We start from the raw sequence: 17,324 nt of genomic DNA on the forward strand, positions 1-17,324 counted from the left end.
ATGGGTCTAGAACAGCACCAGCAAAGGGCTCCTGGCGGGCACGCAGCACTAGCCAAAAGTGCCGCAACCATGAAACATCTGCCAAAGCACAAGAGCTAGATGGAGGAAGTGAAGTTCACTGATCATGAACATCAGTAGTCAAATGTGCAAGCCTACTTAAAATGAAGCAAAGGCAAACCAAAGAAAGTGAAGCAGCAAATTGTCATGAGTAATGTGTTCTAGATGGAGAGTTCCAGAGAATGAAAGTGGTGAATAAAACCTACCTTTTAAGTAGTGGTTCATAAAAAGCAGTTTTCAGTTGAAATCCTTCATAGCAATTTTGATATAAGTTGTCAGAAATTTAAAAACTATTTTCAAAGAAAAAACAAAATACTGTTTTTGACCAGTTCTTATAGAAGACGTGCTAAAATAATACGCCAGTAATTTGGTTTTCTACCACTAAAACAAATCTGCTGATCTGGCTGAATGGAATACACACCACCAGCCTAGTGAGCTCCACATACAACTGTGCCTTTGTTTTTAAACGTAATAAACAAAACAGAGGTCACATCATTATCATATGTGCAAATAATAGTTGTTCTAGCCCACCACTGACGATTTGAGTTTTTCTCCCTTGTAAGTTAAAGTTATGTTAGTGTTAGCTGAGAGTAAGTAGAAAAACAAGCCATTTTCTAAGAAAAAATTACGTCACCATCCTGCCCTATTTCACCTAGTGAACACACAGCAGAACAAGGTGAGCTGTAAAAAAAACCCCTTCAGCTTATTTGTCCCCGCCGCATGCCGAACTGCGGTTCCCGGTTTGGGGAGCGAGAGGCACGTTCCCCCGCGCCAGAGCAAAAAAACAGGCGCGCGGCAGCCAATCACACGGGAGTTCCTTAAATCCTACCCAGCAACAAGCCGCACGCGACAGGCGTCGGGCGCGGGCACGAGCGCGGGGGCGCGCATGAAACGAACGGGATTTTCCAAACGGCGCAATAGAAAGCCAAGGGCTTTCCGTCTGAGACCTGGAGCTGCATAACAGCGCTGGCCCACGAGTGCGGGTGCACAGCCGCGAGAATGAACAGGTGTTTAATGCGCAGGAGCATTTTTAGGCGATCACTGAATTCCTGCGATGTTAAATGTTGAATCCAAAAAACCGCTGAGATCCTACCTGAGTTCAAGTATGGCAGCTGGAAAACTCTCCTTTTTTCGGATTCTATGCAATGCCTCTGCTTTTTTACTATTCCAACAGAAAACTGGTGTTTTGTCATGACTGCAGTATGACTTCTGCCTTGAACGCAGAGGCCAGTCTCCCCCACCCTTGCAGACTGCCTTCTGAAATTCAGCAAAACATTAAGCCCATGTATGTATCTATGCCTAAGAAAAAACACCCAACCATATGGTTAAAGTCTTCTTAAACCAGAGTAAACTCACTGTACAGTTTCAAAGAGATTGGTCTTGTTTATTGTATACATGATGGACAGTGCCATGTACAAACTTGAACTATGCTCTTGTTACTTTTGTGTCACAGTAAATTAAGTAGTTATCTTGTGTCTTCTCTACCTCAGGAGGGTAATACCTCCTCTGACATTGGCTCATGAACCTGTTTTTCATACCGAATTTTCAAGGTTTTTTCCCATGAGGCTATGATGCCTTTTGGGAAAAATGGATTCCTCATGGGACAAAAATGACTGACGTGTATTTACATAGCTAAGATATTTCATCTGCTGGTGGCTTTGCAGAATTGTCCTTACATGTTCATCACTTTATGCCTAGATAACTGCATTTTTTGGAACATGGAAGAATGTAAAACAAGTGGTGAGTCTTTCCTAAAAGACTTTTTACAAGCAACTCAAGTCCCTTAGAAACAGCCACTATTTAGCATATGTAGCTTAAGCTGATTCTCCAAGGAGAGTTTTATCTTTTTCTCTATACTGAATTTTAACAGCTACTTACATTATTAAACTAGTCAAACTGTATGACTGGAACTCAGCCAGAGCAACAAGGCTGTGATAATGTTTTCTTACTTCCTGCAAGTGTTAAGAGATTTCAGTTTTTATCAACAACTCAAAACACTAGCTTTCAATTCAGCTGTGAGATCTCCAAACACTAAACAAATCCTGCTGTTTTAAACGGCAGTAACAGCAAAATTCAGCTTTCTTACAGGAAGATTTTTTAGCATAAGCTAAAACACTACCGGGTTTTTTTCATTTTAAAAAAAGATTTACTGAATATGAAGTTGAAATTGTGCATTTTAAGATACATTTGATGAATATTATTATACACAGTCTCAATATATATTACAGTTCCATCTCTGGCATAGGATAAATAGCTTGAATTGCCTTATCATTATCCTTGAATATGAGTGGGACCTAACAATTCTATAAATGTGGTCACTAACTGCCAAAACACATATACAACTAAAAACTTACCCAACTTCTGACATTCCAAACTTAAAACCTGAACAACCTGAATTAATTGTTCATGCACATGCACATCAAAAAATATGAGACGATATGGAAAAAGAAAAATCTTAGAAAAAAGTCAAGATATTCTGATCATGCTGAGGCTTTTCTGGACATCATGAAATATAGTTATTTTTTCCTTTTACAAGGAAATAATATTTATAAACTTAAATGTCTCATTTCCAGTAATTCAACAGGCTACAACTTTGAGAAGGTATCACTAACTTATGCACATTTGCATCCTCCGTCTTCTGTTAGATAAAATACAGAATAACACCATTGTAATGAAGAAACATATTTACCCTGAATGGTATATTATCTAGACTAGTTCCCATATCACATATGCAACTAGCTGTAGCGATGTAACCTCGGCTTTCCATCTGGCAGCTCAGTGACATCAGAATTCAGAGGTGAGCTGCCTGATGCTGACAAAGCTCCCAAGAGTCGCTTCTCAAACGCCAGAAGAAGCAGAGGCAAAAAGAAAATTTGCAGCAAAAAAGGCGATGCTGCATTGAAATATTACTGTTTGGCACACATGTAAGTGCCTTCTATGAGGTTTTTTTTCTTTTTGCAAAGATTGCATTTTCTCAGTAACAAAAAAGCAAGTTTACAATGGAACTAAACCAGCAGTCGGTAAGGTGGCTGTTGGAATGGTTATCAATATTTCCCCTGGGGAAGACACCATTTCTCAGCAGGGGCAACGCACCTGCTGCCTTGCCCGCACCAGACCTGCCCCGCACAGGCGCAGCACACGGATGCAAGGGGCACGTCTCCAGGGAGCGAGGAAACCAGTTCTTCTATAAATACTCATTCAGCTGAAGCCTGGTGGGGAGATGTGCGAGGCAGGGAGGCTATTTCCCGTTTCCCACATGAAAGGATGAGTTTTCTTTCAGTGAGTGTCTGAGGCAGGCCAATGCAGCACTTCGGCAGCCATCTTGTCCTCTCATCAGCTCCCTACCCGATGGCGGGGACTGCCAGAGAGTTGCATTCCCGCTCGGGATTGGTTGCCACAGAGCTGCTTTGCACAAACCAAATCCGCCTGGCAACAGGCTAAAAATAGCCAGCGCTGCTGCTGGGAGCGGCACCGCGGCGGGGAGGGAGCGCGGCTCGGCCAACGCGAGGGGCCAAGGCACGCGCTGCCATCCTACTGTGGCATTGCGTGTGGGCACGGCACGCTGAACTCCCTCAGAGTTTCGGTAGGGCTTTTGAAATGACAAAAATAAATTCTGATGTAATTCTCTTTCCAAATCAAAACATAAACTATTATAATATGCACACTATCTTCTTTTCAACTCCCGTTCCTAAGCAAGCTGGAACAGAAACCACCTTTCTTACTCTTAACACCCCATGTCAGTTTGGTGAGATGGCAATGCAATAATCCACAACGCCCGTAACAAATGTCACCTAATCCTTACTAGATGTGGACTCTTACACGAAGTTCTTCTTGACTCCTGAGTTACCCCTTGTTAATCACACCTCACCAGAAACACACCTGTACAATTCCTCCACTCGAAACTAAAGACTGTGTGGGATTTCGAAGGGCAAGCAGGATAAACCAAGAAAAAAAATCTGTAAATAGAGAAAGCATCTTGAGAATGAAATTTAAATACAAAATGAAGTTAGTAAAGTGCAAAATTTTAAAGATATTATGTACATACATGTTCTATGACAGTAACTCCAGCAATAATCTGGGTGTCCATCATTTTACAACTTTATCCTACAAAACAGAAGTTTCATTTTCAGCAGTACTGAACTGCCAGCTTCTGACTGCAGCAGAAGCAAGTAAAGACATTTCCACATCTTTCTATTCAACGCGTCTGTCCTCAGGTTTCTGTTTCATGGTTAAAGGCAGGTGAAAGCCAACATCGTAAGATGAATGAAGCGCCCGGTGCATGCAGGACATGTACAGCTATCTAACCCAGCTCTTAGGCAGCCTGAAATGTGCCATCTGATACGTAGAACATACATAAGCACTGCTGGTATGAAAAAAGGTATTTTCTGTAATACTATCACAATTAAAGGAGAGAAGGAGAAAAGTGACCAAAGCAGGTGGTTAGTCACACTGACCACTGAAGACAGTTGGTATCTTTTGAATGACTCAACAAAACAGAATCACAAAAATTAACCAGAAATCCCAATAGGAAGTAAGTGAAGTAAGACAAAAATTTGCATATAAAAAAGCTAAAAAGAAAATTAGGGGGAAAACTCCATCATCACCACCACCAAACAAACCAAAACACATGAAGTTTTTGTAAAAGCTAGAGTTTACCCTAACTTTATTACCTGTACCTAGTGTTAGGACTATTTGTCACAAGTATTCTTTTAACGAAAAGTAACTTACTGCATAGATGTTAATTAGCTACCCCTAATGCATTTTACTAGAAATTGTGTCCCCTACCACAATACATTTTTTCATTTATCAGAGGCTAAATGTTTTCCAAAGGAAACTGATGTTGTGGAATGATGGGAACTAGAAAATGCCAACCTAATATTCTATTCATTACTACATACAGAGGGGAAAAAAAAAAAAAAAAAAAAAAAAAGGCACATTTTCAGTACTGGTAGCACACTGTATTAATATGCTAAGGATCCTAGATAACGCAGGTAATTCATGTTTTTACAATTATAAACAGACACTTTCTAATAAAGTTTTATGGTAGTCAATTTCTTACTGTACAAAACATGAAACCAGAGTAAGACTTACTTACTCTAGTAAAAGTATATAATGGCAGATTAAATTCTCTTGGGTCAGTGGGTGGACAATGATTTTTCTGTATTTGCTCTTAGGCAAAGATTTGTCACATCTCACACTTGTGAAGGCGTGTAACAAAAATTACCCAAAGTGTCACCCAAATTGTCCTTCAAACGTTTCACAATTGACTATGTAAGCAACCATTGCACAGATGATTCTTCAACTTCAGCATGTCTAGAACAAGCTCTGCAGACACAGATTGCCAGATTTAATTCTTTGCTAAGCTGTTCAAGGAACAGGAAGCAGAAAGTAAAGAAACCTACAATGATTTCTTTATATAGTTCCAATCATAGAAATAAATGATAATAAAAATAGAACTAGCTTTGAAAGGGGCTTTGATGACAAAAAGTAGCCTGAAAGGGCACCAGTTCTTACTGTAGTCTTCCTTTCTAGAACCTTTGACACACCCACCTACTCACCATACTTGCTGCACAGCCAGCAGACTTACAATCTCACTGTATGCCATTTACCTGACTTCTTAGGAGACCAAATGCAATATCCTAGATTTAATTGTTACCATATAAGAGATACTCTTTTCTCATCACTATCTTCTTGCCACACTTCTAAATTCAGTACCAGTAGAAATAAATTTTGAAATGATGTCACACTAGTTTTAAGTGGCATAGTTGTATTGATCTGCATCAGCAGCACCTGAAGCAACAAAGCACAGTATGTTAATTTCTGAGGTGCTGACTTACACCTAATGCTAATAATTCTTGTCAACTCACATACTCTGAAAAACAAAGATATCTGAATAAAAGCAAAGGAGGATGAGAGTCATGTCCTGAAAGTAATTACTCAGTTGATGGGAAAATCCCTTTTTTACCAGGGAGAAGCTAAGGTTTGGCTGAAATCAGTTGGTAGGTAAAGAATCAGGAAAACGAAGAACTTCTGTGTCAATATAGGACAGACACTTTTTTTTTTTTTTAACAGCAAGACAATGATTCACTGAAACAACCTACCCAAAGGATGTGGCAAAATCCCCATCACTAGAGGTTTTCAAGATGCAAGTGGACAGGATGCCAGATAATCTCATCTAGGCTCTCTTTCCCAAGAAAGGCCAGCCATATCATGGGATATTTCAAGGTCCTTTCCAACTGAAGATATTCTATTAACTTAGCTGTACAACTGACTTAATTACCAGAAGATCAGTATTAGCTGTCAGATATTAAAACCCCTCTAAAATGGGACTTTTAAAGGTGGTCAGATGACTACTCCCCCAGTCTTCTGAAAAACTGTTACATCTTCAGCAAGAGCAGTAATTGCACAGCTAAGAAGGTACCTTTCAAGAGAAGCAATCTTCTACTAATAAGCTGTCATTAAAAAACACAAAAAACCCTTCTCTTGAATATATTATATACATAGACACATTTTACTTATATACTATATTTTGTATTTATATAGATACATATGGGTGGGGAAGACATGATCATCTGGCTTACAGTAAGAAAAGTCTAAAATGGTAATTAGGTTGTGAACTCAAGGATCTAGGTTTATTTGCATAGGATTTTAAATGTAATTTTTGTATATGGAAGCTAAAAAACATATGGAAACAGTAGACCATCAGGCTGAAATAAGCATAAGTGAACTTATCTTTGAGGCAATTTTCTCCCAGAAAAACAAATTCATCTTGTTTGCTATCTCTGGTCAGATAGGCAAAAAAAATTTCATACAACTAAAGTAAGACTGTTTCTGAAACTTAATTTCTCATTCATATAAGACAGACTTCTGTCACACCTGAGATATGAATTCTGAGCACCTCACTTCCCATTCTTTGGTCAACCAGTAGAATTAATGCTTCATTTTGCATCTTTTTCTTTAATTCATTTTTTTGATTGCTTGCTCTTCTGACATGGCGATATAAACTATTCGGTAAATACTGCTGCTAAAAATATAGAGAAATAAAGACATTGCAAAGAGTATCAAGTGTCACAGGCTCTTACAAAGTTATATTCAACTTTTATTTATGAATATCCATAATAACAGCATAGACAAACAGGATGTCAAATAAAAACTGCCATGAATGTCTTTGTTTTAAGGGCAAGGTACACTGCAAGGCCCAAGAATCCCATTTTAGAAGGGGAAGGTTATTTTCAGAAGTCCAAACTAGGGGACACCAAGCAATGGACAAAGTCTTAAGTGCCTATCAAAAACATAACACTTTTTTGGGTGGGTTTTTTAATTCAAAGAATTCAAGTGAAAAAAATTAGGATAAACTTGAAATGCAATGCAATACAACACATTTTTTGTATAAGCTCCTCATACCTACAAAACTTGATTAAAATGAGCACTCTTAAAATTCCCACAAATTTAAACTGTGTTTTCATACGTAGGTTTTAACAGTCACAACCCATCTTCCACCTGCAAAATTTCATTTCGAAGAATGTTCAAAACAGTTCACAACAACTTAGAAGTCAGATGTCAAAATATGGTGCAAGAAGGAAAAATACTGAAACCAATTTATATTATTCAGATATAATGAAATACTTTTTTCTCCCCGTTCTGCAACTGCAGCCCATGCACAACTAATCCAGTATAATCCCACATCAAACTGTGAAGACAAGTCAAGGAACAGGAAAACAGGAGTTTATTGCTATTATAAAATATAAGAACAAAATAAGTATTTGGTAGAAAGTCTTGTATCTCACTAGAAAAATATCAATTTGCAAAATAAGTTTTATTGCCAGGTTTTTGTTTTCCATCCCTGATGAAGGTAGTTTAAAGGTTCACCAAAATGTGGAATAAATAGGTATAAAATTTCATAAAGAAAAGTAATTTTTTTAGAAATACTGCTTCAGACAGACTCACTTTATAGCAGCAGTGCTGCTGTAAACATTCCGTGTATTCATCTGTGGCTACCAGAGACCACCACAGTTGCTAAGCAACATCTTAGTTTCATCTCAATTTTGATATTTACCATTTTGGCATATTCATTGGAACCATACTTATTCTTTAAAAAACCTCATCTCATTCCATTCCTTTCACAACTGTTTTATGAAATGCAATCAAATGGATTTCTCAGGGGGAAAAGGGGGGGGAGGGTGGGGAAGCTTCCTTTTTCTTATACTTTTTAAAGTACCCATGTGTAGATAAAATATCTTAGAATATTTGCATGTGACAAGAAACAATCACCATAGTGCTATAGAAACCCCAGTGAGTTTCAGCAATTATCTTGCCTTTTCTGATTTCTGGTTTCTCCACTTAGGTTATAAGCAAGGACAGGAAGTAGAGAATTTCATACTAACAGGAACATAAAAAAATCCACACCAAGAGCAATTAGCATATTATCTAGATTTATTCTACAATGGAGTAAAATGCTACTCTGATAATGAGACTGAACCCCCTCAGTCAAAGAATGTGACACATGAGCCCATACACCTTCTTCCATCTTACAAAAAAAAAGGACCAGTATAAACGACCTTCAGTGACTCTACCAATACACTGGCATCAAGCAGCAGATTTCATAGTGGAAGGAAAAGAAAAAAGATTGCAAAAATCCATGCAGTCAACATATTTCTGTGGATAATATTGCTATGAGGTTACTGCTCCTTGAGAGACTGCCCACACTGACTGTCATCTAATCCAGAGGGGTTTCCTATGTAACAAGATGGCATCCTATGCCCTGGACAGCTACTCTGCACATTTTGCATACAGTAATAATGTTCAAAAGGGGCAACAAGCTTTTCAGAACTCTAGCAGAATAAGCACCACCACTGCTATTCAGTAGCATCTTAAACAGTTTAATCAATATCCATACACAGAGTCCCAGTCTCATAAACGCTCTCCTGTCCTTATTAAGTAGCACTTAAGCATTAAGAAATACTCCTCAATGTCTTCTTAAAGGGTTCTGTTACATTAACTATATACTATGACATCTCCCTTTGGATTAAGCAAGGATTGAGGAAGAAAGAGGAGAGGATGAAATGCTAATAATTAGGTGTAGGCTCTAGTGATGAGAACTGTAAATAGCTATGTTTTTATGAAATACTAAATAAGTGGAATCATGCATGCACTTCAGGCAACAGCTCTTCACGTCATTACCTTAAAATGACCAAGGAAAAAAGCAAGTGCTTAATTAACCATTGGAAATAGGAGATGACAAACCTAATGTTACACAGATATCTCAAAGATGTAGAGTAAAAAACCAATTATCTAAAAGCAATTCAGCTATTGGACCTTCTCATCTTGCAATATGAATCTTAATAAAAGGGAGTCAATTAGCAAGTGCTGTATCACTTTAGCTGCCAAGTACTATCATTTATCTTTTGTGTTGTGGGATGACCAAATGCCAACAGCCATATCTGTAGCAAAACCCCAGTACTAGGAATATGAAGTATTTTCTGTGCATTACAGCTTCTTGTTAATATTACAGAGGAATATGAACTTCTAAACATAAGAAACTGAAATGAAAATCTGTAGTCTGAAGGCATTTCTTTTCCATCACCACTGAAGAATCCATCTTTGTGTTTCCTCAGTTTCTTAGTATAAGATCCTTGAAGAAGAAAGCAGGAAAGTTATATGCAAAATGTCCTCTTTACCACATCAGTCAGCAAGTTCTCACACTAGGTTTCTTAGATGATACAAAAGCAAAATAAAAAGGAAGATTGAAGAGATGTTCCATATAATCAATAAAGACCTCTGTCTTTAAGATGCTACAGGCTTCAAATGAGATCAACTTACACTTCCCAAAATGTTTCTTGTGTCTATTTACTAATGACCCCAATGAGGCTTGCCATTATGTACGATGCACAAGTAATTCTGGAAAGCTTTCCTGCCTTTAAACTTCACATCTAGGGTGACAGGTTTTAATTTTTTTCCTGATTAATTTTTTTCAAAGCCACCATAAGCCCCAGTTTGCAGTTACTCAACACCATCACCTCTGCATGGTTGCTGGCAGCGAATGTGTGGATGGAAGTCAGCCAGCAGCGTTTTGTTCATGCTGACTATTGAGATCATACACACTAGCCTAGTGAACCAGTGTTTAGGATGCCAGAAAAAACAGGTCTAGAGACACCTCCAATGCCAGTGTCGCATTCCTAAGGGGAAAGGATGGAAGTGAACAAAAGCAAAACACATTTCTTCTAGTAATGAGGCCATTGTTTTGCTTGCTAATGCAAGTTTTCAAAAATAAAGAAGACAGTACTACAAATTCGTGAAGCATTGAGAGTCTGCACAGAACATCAAACTAGCATTCACAGTATTATACAAAACCAAAAAAAGGAGCTGCAAGTTTACCTCTACTGATACATTATTTGGCAATGATTTTGCCAGAACAGTCCATAAAAAAGTTTTTGAGCCTGGTTCTAAAAAACAGTGGCCAGTCTGTAGCGATACTGCCAGCACATTCATGAGTTGATAGTACTTGGTCTGTAAAAGACTTCTTCTGTGAAGAACTCCAAGCATTTCTACAAAAAACATCCTTAATTTTACTATTTTGTGAGGCAGAAAGCAGCTGATGAAGCAACAATCCAGTAATACCATTTCACAAACACAGAAATACATTAATAATTTATACAGCTATTTTAAACTGCTTGCCTTCCCAAATTTCATTAAAAATCGTATGGAGAAAAATGCATCTGCACAGTCTCTCAGGGCGACCATTTACAAGAAACTCTGTTTCATTTGCCTAGGAAGTTTCCCAAATGCGACCCAGAGTTAGATGCCAGAAGCACACTGTAAGAATTATACTTAAAAATGCCTCCATTGATAAAATGTATAAAAGCCTCAAAGGAAAGCATCTTAAATTTTGACTATTTAAGGTTTGCTGTAATAAGTCAACCTGCAGAAAGGTTCCACCCAGAAACCTTTATCATCAAATGGAACACACTTCCACAGTCTGTCTTTTGCCTGGTGAGCTAGCAAGCCACAATGCTTGCTTGCTTCCTGGAGAGGACAGGCTGCAATTTCACCTCATCCAAAAAATCAAAGGCTAGATTTCTCTTTGAATGAGTGAGGACATCACTATACATCCTTTTTTCATGTTCTGGCGCATAACATCGCTGAACTGTTTCCTGATAATTTTTCAGACTAACTACAGACTCTCCTGATGAATTTACATGCATGACCACCTCTCCCAAGTTTGCATTTGTGATCATAAAACTATTTTATTCACATACCCCCAAGGTGAATATGACCAGGTCATAATCATTTGTCACCATGGGGCCTGGGGAAGAATTTTTCTACATAATCGAACACTGAGGAAAGGGCAACAGAAGCTATAGAACTGGCTCACTTCCTGAGAATCCTTCTAATCCATTTTCTCTGGAAGCGGTACTAGCTTCTTTAAAATCATGTACAATTCCAGTGAGAACCCTCTGCACAAGAACCTACTGATCCTTGAAAGGACATCAAAAAGAACTGCTGTCAAACGTAATAGCTGCCATTAGGACAGCACAAAATTCCGCATCACACATCAGCTGATCTTTCCAAAGAAAAACTCTTGTTTAGATCTTCTCAGAATAGCTAAAGTATGCTTCACCCTTCTCTCTGTGGGGTTGCTGATGGAGAACACAAGGGACCTCTTCCCCTCCCATCCCAGAACTGATGGAGCACAGGCCTATACTGCAGCTGATAGCTACGTTTGTACTGCTCACAGTTTTAAATGCTGCTCTTTGATTATACCCCCTCCCCTCCACCACCAAAACCCACAACAACAACAAAAGAAATAAAAACACCACCACAGCAAACCCACAAAGCAGATTTAAGTACAAAAGGAACACATCACATAAGGTGCAATTTTAGGGCAGGTCTGACCACTAATTAAGAAAAGAAAAAACCACAACAAAAGAGACACAACTGTAAATAAGAACAAGATAAGGTTACTGACTGCCTGGCATTAGGATAATTGAATATTACCATGTGTTTTACTTTTCTCAACCATAAAGGTTTTCATTCAACAGTTAAAAGTTTTGCTGCATGGAGATTAAGCTTTGCCCACTGTCCTTTCAGAAGGGAGGAGATGGAGGAAAACAACTTAAGTATCCAAAATCATTGCAGCACCTCTGGTGAAAAATAACAAACTGCTAGAATTAAGGAAGACACCATAAAACATGACAACAAAAAGAATAGTTTCTAGGCTCATCAGACCACTAAATGTCCTTAGCCATCCATTTGCTGAAACCAAAAAGGCACTTGGCTTGTTGGTTAACTTAGATTCATCTGGCTACAAGCCACAAGATGAGACAGTCCAGAAATTATTCTTGGGGAAGAGAGCTAAACAACTTTTGTGAGTTATCACCACCAAGTCAAACTAGCAATAAAGGTTGTACCAAACCCTGCTATGTAACTGTATACAATATCAGAAATTTGGATTACATGGAAGATTTCATGAGCACATTATCCCATGTAACCAGCTGCAGAGCTGCCATAGTAGGCAAGCCATACATCAGTTGTTCCAAATCCACGTCTCATTAAATTTCATAGGTTGGCCATTCTTTTAAGCCTGTCTTCAAATCAAAGTGAGATGTCTTTCTGGAAGGAGACAATAAAATTTCTCCTCTTCATTTACTCACTAACAGTAAAATTATTTAAAAAACCCCCAAAACCCCAATAACCTAACTGGCATTCATAGAGAAGAAGAAGACAGACAGTTTTCAGAGATGCACAGCACACTGACAAGAGGAAACAGATTCGGCTTGCAGCAAGAGAAATTCCACAGCAGATACAGAGAACAGTTCTTCACTACAAGGGTGGGCAAACACTGAAACAGCCTGTCCACAGTGGTTGTGGAAGGCTCCTCAGGGAACCAGTCATGGCACCGAGAATACAAAATGCATTTGGATAACCGAGTCAGACATGTGGTGTGATTCCTGCGTCCTGTGCAGTGTGAGGAGTTGGATTTGATGATCTTTGTGGGTCCCTTCAACTCAAAAATTCTATGATTCACCCTTGACAAACCCTGCAGCAACCTGGTCTAATTTTGAAGTTAACCTCCTCTGAACAAGGTGTCAGACCAGAAGACCTGCAGAGGTCCCTTCCAACCTAAATTATCAGCTTAACTTTAAAATTACTTTATAATTTTATTGTTGAGCCAGAGTGATTCTTGTGCTTTTTGCTAGGACTCCTAATTTTTCAACATTGTAAAAAACCAATACAGACAGCAGGACTGCAACCTCTACTGATACAAAATTCACATCATCAACATTTAGTATCACCCATGAACATCTCTTTATAAAGAGTATGACTTCCTTTCTTTCTCTGTATGCAACAGAATTTCAGTCTCTCCGCATTACCTGTCTATTTTGGGCTTTAGCTAACTATTTTGTCTGTGTGATCCCCACCTACTTCCAGGGCAAAGTGTCCTGTCAAGCAGGTATGTTTTGTGCTGAATGGTCTACAGATGTACAAATCAGATTTTGGTGTGCAAGGCTAATACATCTATTGTAATAAATCTAATAAACGGTGTTTGGGTGTCACTAAGCAAATGATCCTGATGACTCTGTCGGAGTTAATCTTTCCATCCTCTATAAGTTAACAGAAAGTAACTATTTTACAATACCAGTCACAAACTTTACTTGGAGCATGATTGCTACCCTCTCTCCTTCAAAAGCTTTAAAAATCAATTTAGTGTTTTGTTGATACAGGGCTTGGGATGGGGAAGTTGTTATTTAAGGAAAAGACTGTATCAAGGAGTAACCACATTATAGATATTGAGTATTTACACTAAGGAACTTTGTTCTAAAACAAATTATACTAGCATATCCTTTTTATAATAGTGTTTCAGCAATTAAACCACCTCCACGTTAATTGAAATAATATTCTTTCACGTTCACTTGCACACTGTTACCCTCCACTATTTCTCTCCAGACCTTTCTAAAAAGTCTTCAGGGTCTTCCACAATTCCTATTTTATATTGAGTTACTGGGGGGAAAATCTCAGAAAAGTATTCTCAGCCAATTCTTTTAAAACTCCTGGATGCAGATTACAAAGACCTGCTTATAGCCTTTGCTAAGAAATACCTATCATGGAGTCTTTAGTATCTTCCTTGTAACTTCAAGGTTTCTTGAAGTTGAAAAAAACTTGAGTTACTTACATGACCTTATACTATAATCTCACTTTTATCAAAATAACCCCAAAATATTTACTGTAACCTGCCTTTTTTTCTTTCACTATGATTCTGTTATCATTATCACCTATATTACAGTTAGAATTCTCAATTTTTAACAAATCTCACATTCGTTATCCTTTGCTTTACCAGTCAAGGTTTTCCTCTCAGGAACATTTTATTTTAATCAGTTTTCTACATTCTTCATGCCCCACTCAATGCCACTTCTCCTCTACCATCCTCACACTCACACTTCATAGAAAGGAGGGAGGGGCCCTAAACTGCTTCCTTCATATAGCAATGAAAGCAAGACCGATTCTAACGGAATTTGGCATTTACGGAAAACTTTATAATTGTTAACGGTGATTTCTAGTGTAATTTATTTGGGGAAATCTACCATATACCTGCGTTTGAACTCTCTCACACACACGCCCATTTTTGTGCTTTTTGTAGTCTGGACATGCATATAACCAGACTTCTAAATGACAAGCAAAATTCTGTCCATATCAAATCTTATGTTAGCACTGCAAAGTTATTGAAGGTTTCAAAGTGTATGAGCTAACTACAAACTGCAACTCATTTGGCCCATATTGTAGGTATGCAGCATTTTTCTCTGCCATATGAATGCAGAAGTTTACCTTTCTCTGTTACTGTTAAATTCCCCCCTCTGCAATGTCAACCAGTTACAGTTCTCTTTCCTAGCATATTTACTCTATAAGCCTTAATTCCCAGGCCATTTCAGAATGCCTCCAGTATTTTCAGTATCTATCACTGCCATTTTAAGCTCTAATAATCCATCTGCCTACTTTGTTCTTTTACCTCTTTAGTTTCATTCTCTTCAATTAATCTTTTTTTTCCTTCAACCAAAGCAGGCCTATCTACTTCCAGTTCCACACCCTATCTCGAGCTGATGTCTGCCTTTAAGTGGCCATGTTTTGTTGGCTTGTTCATGCATCTCCAGTTACCTCTTTTCTCTGGGTCAGTGGCCTTCCTTATCCAGTAATTTTCTTTTACCATCTCTCTTTTCCAGTCTTCCACCCTGTCACTACTTCAACTTACAAAATAGAAACAACACAAATATATTGGCACAGAACTAGCACATCTGCCCCATACAACCATTTCATGCATTACATGCATAACCACAATAGACCATATTATGTAATTAGCAATACTTAAATTGTTTAAATTTGCAGCTCTAAGTCAAGGTTATTGTTTTTTGGGGGGGAGGATCATAAAAATACCATATTCTGATCTATTTGCCTACTTACAAAAACAACTATTTAAAACGCGCATATAGGCTTTTAAGAAGGTATTTATACTAAAATATACACAGACAACAATTCAGTATCCAATTATTTTAACAGCTTTGTAATCTCAACAGGAAGAGAATTCAAACTACAACCAGGATCACGAAGATCCTTCATAACACCATGAAGCTGAAACACAATTGGTAGATTCAGCTTTGTCAACTCCACACCCTTTCCAGGGTAAACTCTCACTATTGCTAAGCCTCCATGTTCATCACCTGGTGTCACTACAGAGACAAAAATAACACAATAGGAAAACACTAGAGGTTTGAATCAAACAAAAGCAGTAACATCACCAACAAAAATGACATACTCAAATTTCCAATGTTTTTTAACTACTTAGTTTTACTAAATTAAACATTTTACAATAATTTTTAGGTAACACTCTCCCTAAAAACAGTAAGCCCAAAATAATTATAGCCAGAACAAATGACTTCTGGGCTTCCCAGAAAAAGCCACTTACATTCAAATTTAATTCCTGGCATTGTGCCAAAGTGGGGGGTATGGGCACCTGAGTGAAAAATTAACTTCAAAGACCTCTAAAACATGAATGCAGAAAATGAGTTGATTTTCTTACCTGACAAGAAGATGGCACGTGCAAAATGAGCTTCCTCCTCTGAGTAAGCCACTGACATGCAGCTCATTTGCATAAGTATTATGAGCTACAAGTAGACTTCCAGGTCGGCCATCTTGATACTAAGATCTTGTTTTGTTTACATAACAGCATGAATACTGGTTTTTAGCCAGCCTGAGCTATGCTGTTATAGCTCCCAGCTAGTAGCCTACATCTGTTCGTTAAAGCCTGCTGGAATTCCTACTTCTCCACATAAATAGCTGTATGTGTCAGAGTGCCCCTGCAGCTCACTGAGCATGCCACAGCCTCTAAGGAAACTGTTGCAACTGCAAGTGCCTCCAGTTGTACTCTTTGTACTGCCTTCTGTGCTGCCAACTATTAGTGCTGCAGCAACTATGTGCAGTGAAGTACCTCCCACATACCACACAGTAGTACCAACAAGCATAGATTTATTACAGCGCAGCGCAAGATAGCACACTGAAAAAGGAAAAAAAAAAATCAAGCTGAAATTTCCTCAGTATTTTCACTTACTAGCAGTCTAATTACACCTAGATTCCTTTGTACATCTTTTCACATTCATCAATGTTGCTTTTTCTGTCCAGAAACCAGAGTGCTCCTGCAACCCGTGTGAAGGAGAAGTCCATGACACATGTTAGCTGCTGCCGACACGGAGCCAGACTGCAGTTACAGCTAGCTGGCGCCAGTAAAAATTTACATAAAGGGGCCTCATTTCAAGACTAAATTGCAGCAGGATATTGCTGAGCAAAGCCTTCCCCCTCCCCATGGGTTCTAGAATATACTTTTCTAGGTATTTGTTTACTAATAATCCAGATCTGTGTCAAAAGTCAAGTGCTGCTCTCATTGTCCATATAAATGAAAACTGACAATAGCATCTGCAAAATAAATTTCACCTTGCAGCCTGTTTCAAGTAGAATTCTACACACACTGTTCATGGTCATTCTCTAGTAATAGAAGTAAAACACCAGAAAAACTGCACAATGCTCAGCAGCCAGGTATTCTTAACCTAGTATTTCCAGTATTTTGCAAATTTCTAACAACAAATAAATACTAATTCCAAGTAAAACAAATTCATTTTTAACCTAATACTGACAAGTAACATGTCTGACCACTTAATTTGTTGTCTCTATTTCACATTTAATTTTTCGTAATTAGTTAGATGTACGAGAAAAAAAAAAAGAGGATC

At 38.2% G+C, this 17,324-nt stretch overlaps 1 protein-coding gene across 7 annotated transcripts in view; it reads right to left on the reverse strand.

Annotated features, from left to right (window-relative positions):
- ATF7IP (activating transcription factor 7 interacting protein) overlaps positions 1-17,324 on the reverse strand; it is an 89,575-nt gene that overhangs the window by 56,315 nt on the left and 15,936 nt on the right. Inside the window, exon 1 of one of the 7 annotated variants that reach the window (XM_017737784.1) lies at positions 16,124-16,481. The exons of 5 other annotated variants lie outside the window; for them this stretch is intronic. The gene's annotated coding sequence lies outside the window, so the exon portion shown is untranslated. Of the gene's footprint in view, positions 1-263; positions 815-16,123; positions 16,482-17,324 lie in introns of those variants that run through there. One more of the 7 variants, XM_017737785.1, reaches the window with a different exon arrangement.

Source organism: Corvus brachyrhynchos, unplaced genomic scaffold (genome assembly GCF_000691975.1).
Source record: "Corvus brachyrhynchos isolate BGI_N302 unplaced genomic scaffold, ASM69197v1 scaffold56, whole genome shotgun sequence".
NCBI classification, from domain to species: domain Eukaryota; kingdom Metazoa; phylum Chordata; class Aves; order Passeriformes; family Corvidae; genus Corvus; species Corvus brachyrhynchos.